The sequence below is a fragment of the Phyllobates terribilis genome, unplaced genomic scaffold (genome assembly GCF_046119375.1).
Source record: "Phyllobates terribilis strain yellow unplaced genomic scaffold, ASM4611937v1 Scaffold_94__1_contigs__length_6153435, whole genome shotgun sequence".
In the NCBI taxonomy this organism is placed as follows: Eukaryota; Metazoa; Chordata; class Amphibia; order Anura; family Dendrobatidae; genus Phyllobates; species Phyllobates terribilis.
In genome coordinates this window covers 3,067,416-3,081,488 of record NW_027362854.1, presented here as the reverse complement: position 1 = coordinate 3,081,488, position 14,073 = coordinate 3,067,416, and the positions used below count along the sequence as shown (strand labels likewise).

Below are 14,073 nucleotides of genomic sequence, written 5' to 3'. Positions count from 1 at the left end.
TTATATTATTCTCACCATCTATATGGTCAATTATCACTTTTTCTTTTTTATTTTTCCTAAAAAAATATCTGGAACACTTTTCATTTTCTTCTATATGTTGTACTCTAGAACGAAAAATTATCTCTTTTCCTTTTTGTTCTAGCCATTTTGAAATCTCTTCTTTTAAGTTTGAAATATCAAAGTTGTACATCTATCCCATTGTCTCTGAGCTTAAATAATGTTTGTAGGCGGGTATTTAAAATTCTATATTCTTCATATTTTTCTTTGGCTCTACATATACTCTTTTTAATAAAAAAGTCTTTTATTTTTACTTTCATTCTATCCCACCATACACTCATAGTCTCATTTGTTTTTTTCCCTTTTCTACATTTCCTATAAAACTCAATAAAATCTGATAAAATCTGCGGGTCGGTTAAAAGGGATACGTTCATTTTCCAGCTTTTCTTACCACATTTTTTGTTGTCATTTACTTTTATGGTAAAGGATAAAAGTTTATGGTCTGAAAATATATTAGTTAAAACTTCACATTTGGCAGGTATTGTTTTATCTGAACCAAAAATAAAATCAATCCTAGAGCTACAATTAGCATTGCTCCAAGTGAAACCGGCGTCCTCTGGGCTGTCACTATGACACTCTTTATATATGTCTATCAATTTAGCATCTTTGACTATATCATGTAGCATACCTGAGGTTTTATCGTAGTTCCTGCTTACAGAGCTGGAGCGCCGGTTTTCACCTTTTAAAACACAATTAAAATCCCCTGCTAAGATAAAAGGTTCAGAGTTATTAATAAATAATGGTAAAAGATCAAGCATTTCGGCTCTTTCATTTTTCTCTGGGGATCCATAAAAATTTAAAAACTGCCATCTAATACCATCAATAAAAGCTTTCACTAATAAAATACGACCTGGTAAAATTTCCTGAATAAAATCAATTAAAACGTTCCCTTTAAAAAGTATGGCTACACCCGCTGATCCTGCAGCATTCGATCCGGACCAGACAGATGGCCCACACTTCCACTCATCTTTATATTTTTGATATGACATTTCATGTGGGATATTACATTCTTGCAGAAAAAATACAGATGCAGTAAAACACGTAAAAAAATTAAAAAGAGCAGTTCTTCTCGTGTTAGATTTTATGCCTCTCACGTTGAGGGAAATACCTTTGAGTTCAGCCATCATTAGAAAATGTAGAAATTTTACTTAGGTAACTAAGAGCAACGGATTTACCTGTCCGGTGAACCTGATCAGACCACTGGGCTTGCGCCTCCCTCCTCATCTGATAGTATCGTCACGAGAGTCTCCGTGGAGGAGGAAAGATTACCACATTTATATAAACCCGACGCTACACTGGCATAGCTCGGAGGGCTGGCTGGCAGAACCCGCTGGGTCTTCATTGGCTGGCCATGCAGTTCCTCATCAGGTGGGTCCCCGAGGGGTTCCGCCGCCCCTGTTTGACCTGTAGAAGGTCGTCCTAAAGGAGGAGGTTGCGCACAAGGCAGAGCCTCTGACTCTTCAGAGGCAGCAAGATCCCGGTCCCCACCTGTAGCAGCGGAGACCGAAACCCCTGAGGGTCCAGCGTCCACGTCCCCTTCTGGAGAAGTGTCCATCTGTTCACCTCCTGCTGCCTCCTCCGAACCACCCTTTTTCTTTTTCTTAGGACCCACCTTTATCCACTCAGCGCCCTCAGCACTAGGAGACCCAGACTGGGCATGGGCTTCTGTGTCAGCCTTTTGCCGGTCCCTTTTGACCTTACCAGTAGTGCCCTTCTGCTCCTTCTCAGCCCTCCTTTTGGACTCCCGCAGGTCCTGCAGCCAGGTTTTGGGATTTGGTATTTTACCTGTCATAGACTCTGGAGACACTTCACTATTTGGTACGCCCTTATTGTCTCCAGAGGCTCCAGGTTGTTGTTCCTCCTCCTGAGGGGTGGTCTGATCTTTTGGTCCTTGGTCGGACGTCTTGGACTTCCCCTTTTGCTCATCTTCCCGAAATCTGTGAGGGCAAGAAAAATAAAAGTGACCTGGAGTCTGGCAAAAACTGCATTTCTTTTCCTTAGGGCATTCTTTTGTCTCATGTTCTTCACTAGCACAATTTCTACATGATACATGACAGTTTTCTTTTGAATGACCATAGCGCCCACAATTTCTGCAATATACTGGCATCCCAGAAAAGAAGAAATCCCCATTTGTTTGCCCAATTTTGAAACGGGCAGGGGGGAGCCGTATACCACCTGGTGTATTTGGATCTCTTGTACACTTCACAAGGAATTTCCACTTAGATGTCCATATGTTATATTCGTTTAATATCTTCCCAATACATTTAACACTTTTAAAATAAATTGCTAGAAATGACATTACTTCTGGAGCAGAAACAAAGGGCGAAAATATTTTTACAATAACCAGTCTTACCTCATCCAGGACGTGCTCAACAATTTGTATCCCTTTCAAAACAGGACTATTTTCAACTTTTTTTAACTTTTCTAGTACATCTCTAAAAATACCTTCTCCGGTGAATGTGATGTCATAGTCACCTCTTCTGGGATAATCCTGGATGGAGAGAATTTCATTCCTTTGTACGCCAAGAAGGTTCCTGAGCACGTCCTGGACTACATACCCTAATTTCCTCATATCCGAGCCACCCGCCGTGAAGTGAACTCGGATAGAGTTTTTTAGCCTCGCATAAAGAGGCACGAGGTTAGGGTCAACCTCCATGGAAAAAGGCAACAAGGTTGCAAATTGCAGCCGCTTGCAATCTGCGCTCCCAGTGTTCTTGCAGCGAAAAACACCTGGAAGCTGGGGGATCGCAACTCGTTACCCTGGGACTAAGCCCTCTCCCTAATAGCAGCAAGCAGGTTAAGTCCACCAAAGTGGACGATCCTGCCAGGCCAAGGAGAGGGGTACCCGAGTGCCCTTCAACCACAATCTCCTGCAATAAAGCACTTGATCGTAGCCAAAAGGCCGAGAAGCGATAACCAGAATTGGTTTCGAACTACGGAGCCACCCAAGGATCCTGAAGAGTCCATTTGTGGAGATGAGCTCCTGGACTCCCGTTAAGAAGACATGTTGTCAACCTCTAGATCCCTTACATGCCTGCACTTTTCGGCTTGCTGCTGCTGCAATCCACGCGTTTTAGATCTGCATAACTCCACCTCTTTAAACACAGCACCCTCACCCCCTGCTGTTCCCACCCGCCTCAACACCGTTGGAAGGGAGGAGAACCAATTAAGGCCGGGGGTGGGGTGGAACGAGCAGCTGTCTACCCTTAGCAGGAGGGCTGCTGATTACTTACCTCTCCTGCTGCTGCTGGCTGTCCAGCAGCAGACTGAAGGTGGCTGCTGCTGTGCGCAGGTATATAAAGGCTCAGAGCCTATTATGACACGCGCAGCCAGCGTTCCATTGCCACATTCCATCTACTGCAGGCAGGATACCTGGCTGGCTGAATGTCGCTGAGAAGCTCACAGAGACCGCCATAAGCAACAGTTTAACAGAATGCCACAGACTAATCAACCAAACTTTTTGGGTTGGGTTCTCTTTTATAGTCTGCAGGCATTAATTGAAAGAAGTCAGTGTTCCAGCAGAGGGAGACAACGTTTCAGAAAAGGCATTGTAGCAAACCAAAAAAGAAATTTTAAGCGCAGCAGAGTAACCAGCGCACATACCTGTTAGCTCAGGTGAGTTTAAAAGGCTGCTGTTGATAACAAGGGCATTTGCTAAATAGATGGTGTGTGTGCAACAATATACTGAAAGGTCAATTATATTGTGCAGCTTATCTCACCACCTGTAGTTATTTAGGTGAAAGCTCCAAAATGCTTGCCTAATATGTCTGTTTATCCAAAAGGAAGTAAAGAGGGAGAGCTAGAAAGATAGCATTGCGTTACATTACATGGCAATGCAATGCACAGTTGCTGAAGTTGAACCAAAATGAGCTTGTCATCTGGCTTCTGCAACTTTGAACATGAAAAATCCAATGAGGAGAAGAAAAGCAAAGCCAAAGAGTCCATCCCAAAATCCGACAAACAAGCAAAATGAACAAGAAACATTGAATTCAATACTTTCTGATTTTAGAAACTGCATTAAAGAAGGGGTGCACCGGTCCTGGAGATACTGCAATACCAGGTCAATGCGTGGAGTGGACAGAGCAAGCTCTTTTTCAATCTCCCTGTTCTAAAAATCCATTTAATATATGGTCCCCAGATAGGGGACGTATCAGATATTAAACTGATAAGAACAGATCAGGTTTCAACATATTTTATTATGTGCGTAAAAGATGGTTTACAATCAAAAAACAGCAACACAAATACATTAATAAAACACAGAATTCCACCCATAAAAACCCCATATACGATTAGCATCCCTCCTCCCAATACATTTGACATCCCTCAAGTAATAAATATACATCTGACTAAAAGCAATTTTAAGACAATCCTTCACAGAAATAGCATCACGTTTAAAAAGTAAAATATTGCGTGCCTTCCAAAGGGCGTCTTTAAAACAGTTAATCATGCACCAACATATACAATACTGTTGAGGGGTCGGACATTTAAAAAGGCCATATAAAACATATTCATGGTTAAAATCTCTTAAACCGCAAGTCCATTTTAAAAGAATCCCAACTTTGTGCCAAAGTTCCTGTGCAAACGGGCAATTCCACATAAGGTGCAAGGTGGTTTCGTCATTAACACATGAGTCTCTGGGGCATTTGGCTCTGGCAACCAGGCCTCTCCTGTGTTGAAACTCTCTGGTGGGGAGGCACTGGTGGACCACCATCCATGCGATGTCCTTATGTCCATTTGCTAAAAATTTTCCGAAGACATTCTTCCAAACTTGCTTCGACCTCTCTTCTGAGAAATTTACTATGGGGGTCACATCTTCATTCCTCCTCAGAAAAGATAAAAGCTTCTTGCGGTCTTTAAAAATGTCCATTTTAAAATCACCAAGGCTATAAAATCGAACAGTCTTTTCTAAGATTGCTTGGTGTTTGGGGGGGCATAGTAAAACAGGGGAATTCAACGACAACTTAAACCATCTTTTAAAAATCATCCCACAGGTATATTTTAAAAAATAACTTAGCGCACTATTACCATTAAAATGTTTGAAACAAAAGCAGAAATAATTTAAATACAAATAAATATGTAAGTCGGGGACATCCCTTCCGCCGTTCATTTTATTCTTCCTCATTATTTCTCGCCTTAATTTTTCCATTTTGGAGTTCCATAAAAACATAAAGATCATCCTAGTCATTTTTTTAATTAAAACATCAGAGGGGGGGTACACCATAGCTATATACAGTATGAGGGGTAACAACACTGATTTTATAATTAAAATTTTCCCCTCCATTGTTAGGGACCTCAAACCCCAAAATGATATTTTCTTTGACATTTTTTCTATGACATTCTCCCAGCTTTGAGTTCCCACATTCTCCTCGTTAAAAACAACTCCAAGAATTTTTACATTGTCTCGTTTTATAGTGAGCTGCGGGAGTTGGGCGGTGTCCCAGGATCCCAAAGTCAGACATTCAGATTTATTTAAATTAAGTTTAAACCCAGATGCCTGGGAAAAAAATTCAATGCGCAACACCGCCCTCCGGAGGGAAGCAGGGTCCACGCACACAACCGTCACGTCATCCATGTAGCCAAAGACTCTCACATCACTGCCACCTCCGCCAGGAACAGGAACCCCTCTAATCACTTTGTCTTTCCTTATTGCGCTCAGCAGGGGCTCCATGGCGCAGATGAACAGGATGGGCGACAAGGGGCATCCCTGCTTCACTCCTGACTCAAGGGGAACTCCATCTGTTAAAAAGCCATTAAGAGAAATTTGACTAAAACAATTTTTATATAAAATCTTAATACAATTTAAAAGCATATTAGGGATACCCATTCTTTTTAAAACTCTAAAAAGAAATCTATGAGAGACTCTATCGAAAGCTTTTTCAAAATCTAGGGCTAAAAGAGCTACATTTTGACCCCGGTCTCTGGAATACCAAATTACATCCCTTAATACGTTTAAAACCTCTGAAATACTTCTGCCTGGTACACTACAAACCTGCTCAGGCTGGATTAGTTTGGCAATGACATTCCTGAGCCGGTTTGCAACCACCTTAGCAAGTACCTTGTAATCGACGTTTAGGAGAGTTATGGGTCTCCAATTCGCTAGAGCACTGCGATCACCTTTTTTATATATCAAAGACACCACTCCTCTCCTCCACGAAAATGGCAACTGTTCACAAATAAAAACTTCTTTAAAAAGCATAAAAAGGTCCTCTTTTAAAATGTCCCAAAAAGTAAGATAAAACTCTACAGGTAGTCCATCACACCCAGGTGCTTTGCCCTTAGAGAAACTTTTAAAAACATAAAATAATTCCTCTAAAACAATATCGCGTTCTAAAAACTCCTGGTCTGTAAAATTTAACTTAAAATCGAGATCATTAAGAGCATCAGATAAAAAGGACTCATCTATACACTTTTTACTAAAAAGATGCTTATAAAAGTTAAAAGTAGCATTCAACATTCCCTGCATAGATGTTTCACCCTCTAGATTTGTGATCACTTCTCTTTTATCCATGACTTTTTTGAAGAAGAAGCGAGAGCACTTCTCCCCCTCCTCCAAGTGCTGCACTCTAGAGTTAAAAATAATCTCTTTCCCCTTTGTGTCTATGCAGTTCTGAATTTCAGTTTTTAGGCTAGCAATATCATCTCCCACCTCCACCCCTAGCTCTTTGAATTTAAAAAGTGTTTGTAGTTTGGTGTTAAGATCACTAAAACATCTTTTTTTCTCTCTAGCTTTACGTCTCCCTGCTTTTATAAAAAACATTCTGACTTTTTTTTTCAAATTTTCCCACCAGGTTACCATAGGGGCATCAGAAGGTTTTTGTCGCCGCCAGGCTTGATAGGCTTTACAAAAGTCTTGTCGAATCAGAGGGTCCTCCAGCAGGTAAGTACTTAGACGCCAGAGGCCCCTGTTGACCCTCTGTTCATCCCGGTATTCTAGGTGCACCTCCAAGCCCTTATGGTCAGAAAATATATTTGATGTTAAAACACATTTTACAGGGTTAAAATCATCTGATAGGAAAATAAAATCGATCCTGGAGGACACCCCTCTTCCGGACCACGTATAACCAGGGTCCGTCGGCAGGAGTGACCTCCACGCATCGCATAATTTAAAATCAGTTATAAAATCTTTCAATAGATGACATGACTTATCCAATTTGCGTAAAGGGTCACCCCCCGCTCGTTGTTCACTAGCACAAAGACAATTAAAATCACCCCCTACGATCAGGGGAGATGACCCAGTACAGTACAATGGCAATATCCCAAATAAATTAATTCTCTCTTGCTTATCAGGGGAAGCATAAACATTCATTACACGTAGGGTAAAACCATTAAATTTAAAATGCACTAAAACCACTCTGCCTGGTACTATTTCTGTGACAGTATTTATAGCAATATTTCTCCCACGACAGAGGAAGCCCACCCCCGCTGACTTGTTGTCATTGGAGCCAGACCAGATGGAGGGCCCCAGTCTCCAATCTGTCTTGATGTCATTATAATTTAGTGCATGTTGTATCCCGCATTCCTGTAATAAACATATGTCAAAGTCAGTGGTTTCTAAGTACTTAAATAGAGCAGCCCTACGAACTGGGCTCTTTAATGACCTCACATTCAGTGAGACAAGTCTTAATGTGGGCATTCATAGGTCAGGGTGGTGGATCTTCCATGAGGACACCTGACTCAAAGCCCTGTATGCCAAATTTCTCCAGGACATCCGGGCTAGAGGACCCAAATGACTCGATATTCTGTGAGCCGGCGGTTGCCCCCTCGTAGGTCACGGTTCCCAGCCACATTCCAGGAGACGCTGGGGCTTCGACATTCCGTCTCTTTTTCGGGGCAGACTCCACTAGGTCACTGGTGCAGTCCTCCTCTTCCTCCACCTCCTCCAGGGGGAGAGACTGGTCCATCAGGATAAGATCACCAACACAGATTCCCTGATGTTCGCCACCTAGAAGCAAAGCCCCCTCATCTGGCTGGCTAATCGCCCTGGAAGATCCTGAGGCCATCGCTGCGTGGTCCCCTGTAGCCAACCGCACAGGGGCACCACCCTCCAGCCCAACAGGATCGGTATCGGGAACCATCGACACGGAGGATACCCTCCCAGAAGGAGGACCCCTCCGCTCCGGTCCATGCGAGGTCCGCCCATCGTTAAGGGACTTCGATGCAGGGGCCGCCCCAGAGGGGCCTCCGGCTCCCTGCTCCATCCCAGCCTTCTCGCCCTTCGAACCGCCCTCCGACGCCGGCCCGCCAGTGAAGACCGGCGGGCGCATCGGCTCAGCTGCAGAAGATGCAGCTTCTGCGTAAGTCCTGGTCCTGGTCCTGTTGGGGCATCCTCGGAACATGTGCCCCGCCTCACCACAAAGATTGCATTTCCTCCCAGCGGGACAGTCCTTCATTAAATGTCCGTAACAGCTGCAATTATTGCAGCGGTCTACTTTCCTGCCCGTGCAGAACGTTTGGGTATGACCCATTTGTCCACAGTTCCTGCAACATACCGGCATTCCAGGGTAAAATAAGTAGCCTCTGCTCTTACCGATCACAAATGTTGAGGGAGGGTGTAGCATTCCTCCCACTCCGCTTGGGTCCCTCTTTAGACGGGCCATGTACCTCCTCTTGCCGCACCAGAAGCCTACCGCGTTCTTCACAGTGCCCAGGTATCTCAGATCATCACAATAACGGATAAGGTAGGTCGAGATGTCTGCAGCCTCCACAAAGGGGTTCGGGAAATGCACCACGATAGGGATCTCGTCATAGGCATACAAGAGACAAAAGGTTAGTCCATCCAATTCATCTAAGTAGTTTTTCTCATTTACCTTTTGTACGAGTTGGTGACAGCATCCCTGGCTCTTGAAGGTGATGGTGTAAGTCCCCTTGTACTCATTGTCCTGGAAGCAGAATATGTCTTCCCGCCGAAACTCCAGAACTCCAAGCAGAATCCTATGGCAGATGTAGTCCAAGTTCTTCTCCGTCCTCGATCCTGCTCCAACTTCAATCCTCACGGTGTTCCGCATCCGGGCATCACCCGATGAATATGTGAGCGTTGCCGGCATCCTTCACTCAGGAACGTACCGACTCTTCTCTCTGAAAGGCGCAAGCCTTCATGGGATCCCTTCCCGTTGCTCCCGGACTAATCCTTCCTCCCAATAGCAGCAGGGGGGTTAAGTCCCTCCGAAGAGGAACGATCCCCCCAGGCCAAGAGAAAGGGTACCAAGAGCACCTCACAGGCAAGACCACACAGGTAAACCTGATAGATCGTGCCAAAAGGCCGAGAAGCGATAACCAGAATTGGTTTCGAACTACGGAGCCACCCAAGGATCCTGAAGAGTCCATTTGTGGAGATGAGCTCCTGGACTCCCGTTAAGAAGACATGTTGTCAACCTCTAGATCCCTTACATGCCTGCACTTTTCGGCTTGCTGCTGCTGCAATCCACGCGTTTTAGATCTGCATAACTCCACCTCTTTAAACACAGCACCCTCACCCCCTGCTGTTCCCACCCGCCTCAACACCGTTGGAAGGGAGGAGAACCAATTAAGGCGGGGGGTGGGGTGGAACGAGCAGCTGTCTACCCTTAGCAGGAGGGCTGCTGATTACTTACCTCTCCTGCTGCTGCTGGCTGTCCAGCAGCAGACTGAAGGTGGCTGCTGCTGTGCGCAGGTATATAAAGGCTCAGAGCCTATTATGACACGCGCAGCCAGCGTTCCATTGCCACATTCCATCTACTGCAGGCAGGATACCTGGCTGGCTGAATGTCGCTGAGAAGCTCACAGAGACCGCCATAAGCAACAGTTTAACAGAATGCCACAGACTAATCAACCAAACTTTTTGGGTTGGGTTCTCTTTTATAGTCTGCAGGCATTAATTGAAAGAAGTCAGTGTTCCAGCAGAGGGAGACAACGTTTCAGAAAAGGCATTGTAGCAAACCAAAAAAGAAATTTTAAGCGCAGCAGAGTAACCAGCGCACATACCTGTTAGCTCAGGTGAGTTTAAAAGGCTGCTGTTGATAACAAGGGCATTTGCTAAATAGATGGTGTGTGTGCAACAATATACTGAAAGGTCAATTATATTGTGCAGCTTATCTCACCACCTGTAGTTATTTAGGTGAAAGCTCCAAAATGCTTGCCTAATATGTCTGTTTATCCAAAAGGAAGTAAAGAGGGAGAGCTAGAAAGATAGCATTGCGTTACATTACATGGCAATGCAATGCACAGTTGCTGAAGTTGAACCAAAATGAGCTTGTCATCTGGCTTCTGCAACTTTGAACATGAAAAATCCAATGAGGAGAAGAAAAGCAAAGCCAAAGAGTCCATCCCAAAATCCGACAAACAAGCAAAATGAACAAAAAACATTGAATTCAATACTTTCTGATTTTAGAAACTGCATTAAAGAAGGGGTGCACCGGTCCTGGAGATACTGCAATACCAGGTCAATGCGTGGAGTGGACAGAGCAAGCTCTTTTTCCATCTCCCTGTTCTAAAAATTCATTTAATATATGGTCCCCAGATAGGGGACGTATCAGATATTAAACTGATAAGAACAGATTTTTTTCTTTTATCGAAAGCCCGAATTCGTGTACAAAACCCGAGTGCGCTTAAAAAAGTGACAAGTGCCACAAAAAAAGTGCACTAGGATGCTGATCTTCTTGAAACCCTCTCCAAAAGGAGAAGGGTACCCCAAACCATTCCCCGTCCCTCCGAGCCAGAAGGCCACAGCGAGGAACAGGGACAAATAGCCACCTCCAGCCGGAGCCAGAGGCGACCCAATCTTACCCCCAATACCTGCCCGAGTTCTCACCCGAGCAAGGCACTGGGAGCCAAAGACTGTGCTCCCCTCCCGGAAGAGGGGAGCCAACAATGCTCTCCTCCCGAAAGAGGAGAGCCAGGGGGGTTCAGGGGGGAGCGGAACCTGATGGCCACACACTCCCCCCCCTAGACCTGCCAAGAGAGGAACCCGTAAGGGAACCGCATCCCGACAAAATCCTAGTAAGGACGTGGACACACGTGAAAAAGTGGACACACAGTGACAAAAAAAATTAAATAAATAGTGAAGGTTTCACAGTATAATACTGCCCGGACCTTCGACCGGGAATTGAAAAATTCCCCATCCTAAGGCCAGAAGGCCCGGAATAAGGGTGTGTGTGAAGAAAGAAATATTGAAGTGCTAGTGCAAATGTGCCATAAACTCAAGTGGGGTTCCCAATCCCAGTGAGTTAAGGCACCCCAGGGTCACCACTCCTGGGGCACTTCACACTTCGATCTTCCCCGGCCCAATGGCGTCGATCCTGGGGGGCCATGCTTTCCACCAGATGACTATATTAGCCAACTGGCGTACTAACAAGCGCCTAAGCCCCAGTGTGCATAATGTATCAATCTACTAGGGCGGCCAACATCCAAAACCGCCTTTTCGAAAGATACTACACTTGATCTTAGCCAAAAGGCCGAGAAGCGATAACCAGAATTGGTTTCGAACTACGGAGCCACCCAAGGATCCTGAAGAGTCCATTTGTGGAGATGAGCTCCTGGACTCCCGTTAAGAAGGCATGTTGTCAACCTCTAGATCCCTTACATGCCTGCACTTTTCGGCTTGCTGCTGCTGCAATCCACGCGTTTTAGATCTGCATAACTCCACCTCTTTAAACACAGCACCCTCACCCCCTGCTGTTCCCACCCGCCTCAACACCGTTGGAAGGGAGGAGAACCAATTAAGGCGGGGGGTGGGGTGGAACGAGCAGCTGTCTACCCTTAGCAGGAGGGCTGCTGATTACTTACCTCTCCTGCTGCTGCTGGCTGTCCAGCAGCAGACTGAAGGTGGCTGCTGCTGTGCGCAGGTATATAAAGGCTCAGAGCCTATTATGACACGCGCAGCCAGCGTTCCATTGCCACATTCCATCTACTGCAGGCAGGATACCTGGCTGGCTGAATGTCGCTGAGAAGCTCACAGAGACCGCCATAAGCAACAGTTTAACAGAATGCCACAGACTAATCAACCAAACTTTTTGGGTTGGGTTCTCTTTTATAGTCTGCAGGCATTAATTGAAAGAAGTCAGTGTTCCAGCAGAGGGAGACGTTTCAGAAAAGGCATTGTAGCAAACCAAAAAAGAAATTTTAAGCGCAGCAGAGTAACCAGCGCACATACCTGTTAGCTCAGGTGAGTTTAAAAGGCTGCTGTTGATAACAAGGGCATTTGCTAAATAGATGGTGTGTGTGCAACAATATACTGAAAGGTCAATTATATTGTGCAGCTTATCTCACCACCTGTAGTTATTTAGGTGAAAGCTCCAAAATGTTTGCCTAATATGTCTGTTTATCCAAAAGGAAGTAAAGAGGGAGAGCTAGAAAGATAGCATTGCGTTACATTACATGGCAATGCAATGCACAGTTGCTGAAGTTGAACCAAAATGAGCTTGTCATCTGGCTTCTGCAACTTTGAACATGAAAAATCCAATGAGGAGAAGAAAAGCAAAGCCAAAGAGTCCATCCCAAAATCCGACAAACAAGCAAAATGAACAAAAAACATTGAATTCAATACTTTCTGATTTTAGAAACTGCATTAAAGAAGGGGTGCACCGGTCCTGGAGATACTGCAATACCAGGTCAATGCGTGGAGTGGACAGAGCAAGCTCTTTTTCCATCTCCCTGTTCTAAAAATCCATTTAATATATGGTCCCCAGATAGGGGACGTATCAGATATTAAACTGATAAGAACAGATACTACACTTGATCTTAGCCAAAAGGCCGAGAAGCGATAACCAGAATTGGTTTCGAACTACGGAGCCACCCAAGGATCCTGAAGAGTCCATTTGTGGAGATGAGCTCCTGGACTCCCGTTAAGAAGACATGTTGTCAACCTCTAGATCTCTTACATGCCTGCACTTTTCGGCTTGCTGCTGCTGCAATCCACGCGTTTTAGATCTGCATAACTCCACCTCTTTAAACACAGCACCCTCACCCCCTGCTGTTCCCACCCGCCTCAACACCGTTGGAAGGGAGGAGAACCAATTAAGGCGGGGGGTGGGGTGGAACGAGCAGCTGTCTACCCTTAGCAGGAGGGCTGCTGATTACTTACCTCTCCTGCTGCTGCTGGCTGTCCAGCAGCAGACTGAAGGTGGCTGCTGCTGTGCGCAGGTATATAAAGGCTCAGAGCCTATTATGACACGCGCAGCCAGCGTTCCATTGCCACATTCCATCTACTGCAGGCAGGATACCTGGCTGGCTGAATGTCGCTGAGAAGCTCACAGAGACCGCCATAAGCAAGAGAGAAGCACAAGAGGGGGGCTCCGAGGGGGCTCCTACCGGCCGGGCCCCATACTGGAGTCAGGGCAGTCATGCCCTGATGGCGGCCCTGCTGGAGGCTGGAGGGGCCCCCTCTCCCCGCGGACCGGCTGAAAAACCCCAACGGCCCGGTCCTGGTCCGCGGACCGGCGGTTGGGGACCTCTGAACTAATTGACAACTCTGGAGTTGTTTGCACAAAAAACAATGAATGGGAACCGAGCAGAGCTGAGTGGCCAAACTGTGGTATTAGCCCAAAAGTATTGACTGGGTTAGATGCAGAAAAAAATTATTTTGAATTTGCAACCTGGTGGAGGTTAGTATAGATGGACTAATAGAACAAGTCCCACACACTGCTACAAGCCGAAGCCAAACATTTTTTTCAGAGCTAGATGCAGATAAAAATTATTTTGAATTTCCAACCTGGTGTAGGTAAGTATAGATGGACTAATAGAATGATGCTATGCCCAAAAGGTTTTCCTTCACTAAGTGCAGTAAAAAAATTTGCATTCTATACACAGGTGGTGTAGCTTGCAACACAGATAGGCTACTCCACTGACTAACACACACTGCAAGAGGCCAAAAAGGATTTGCTTTGCTAGATTTAGCCAAATGCTGTGAAAAAAACTTGCACAGCACTAGTACAGACCTGCCTGGCAAAAAGTGATAGGAACTGATGTAACCTAGTCCTCAAAAGGACTGCAATCACAACTATTCCCTACTCCCAAGCTATCTGTAGATTTGTGCGAAAATTG

General features: G+C 45.2%; 3 non-coding genes and 1 pseudogene across 3 annotated transcripts; all 4 read right to left on the bottom strand.

Annotated features, from left to right (window-relative positions):
- Positions 1-4,080: 4,080 nt before the first annotated feature.
- LOC141197972 (U2 spliceosomal RNA) lies at positions 4,081-4,270 on the bottom strand. Its single transcript, XR_012269972.1, has one exon. It is a non-coding gene; the product is annotated as a U2 spliceosomal RNA (small nuclear RNA).
- Positions 4,271-10,437: 6,167 nt separating this feature from the next.
- Positions 10,438-10,621, bottom strand: LOC141197876 (U2 spliceosomal RNA). Its single transcript, XR_012269902.1, has one exon. It is a non-coding gene; the product is annotated as a U2 spliceosomal RNA (small nuclear RNA).
- Positions 10,622-11,406: 785 nt separating this feature from the next.
- Positions 11,407-11,498, bottom strand: LOC141198013 (U2 spliceosomal RNA; annotated as a pseudogene).
- Positions 11,499-12,604: 1,106 nt separating this feature from the next.
- Positions 12,605-12,795, bottom strand: LOC141198253 (U2 spliceosomal RNA). The gene has a single exon (XR_012270210.1). It is a non-coding gene; the product is annotated as a U2 spliceosomal RNA (small nuclear RNA).
- Between the last annotated feature and the right edge of the window lie 1,278 nt (positions 12,796-14,073).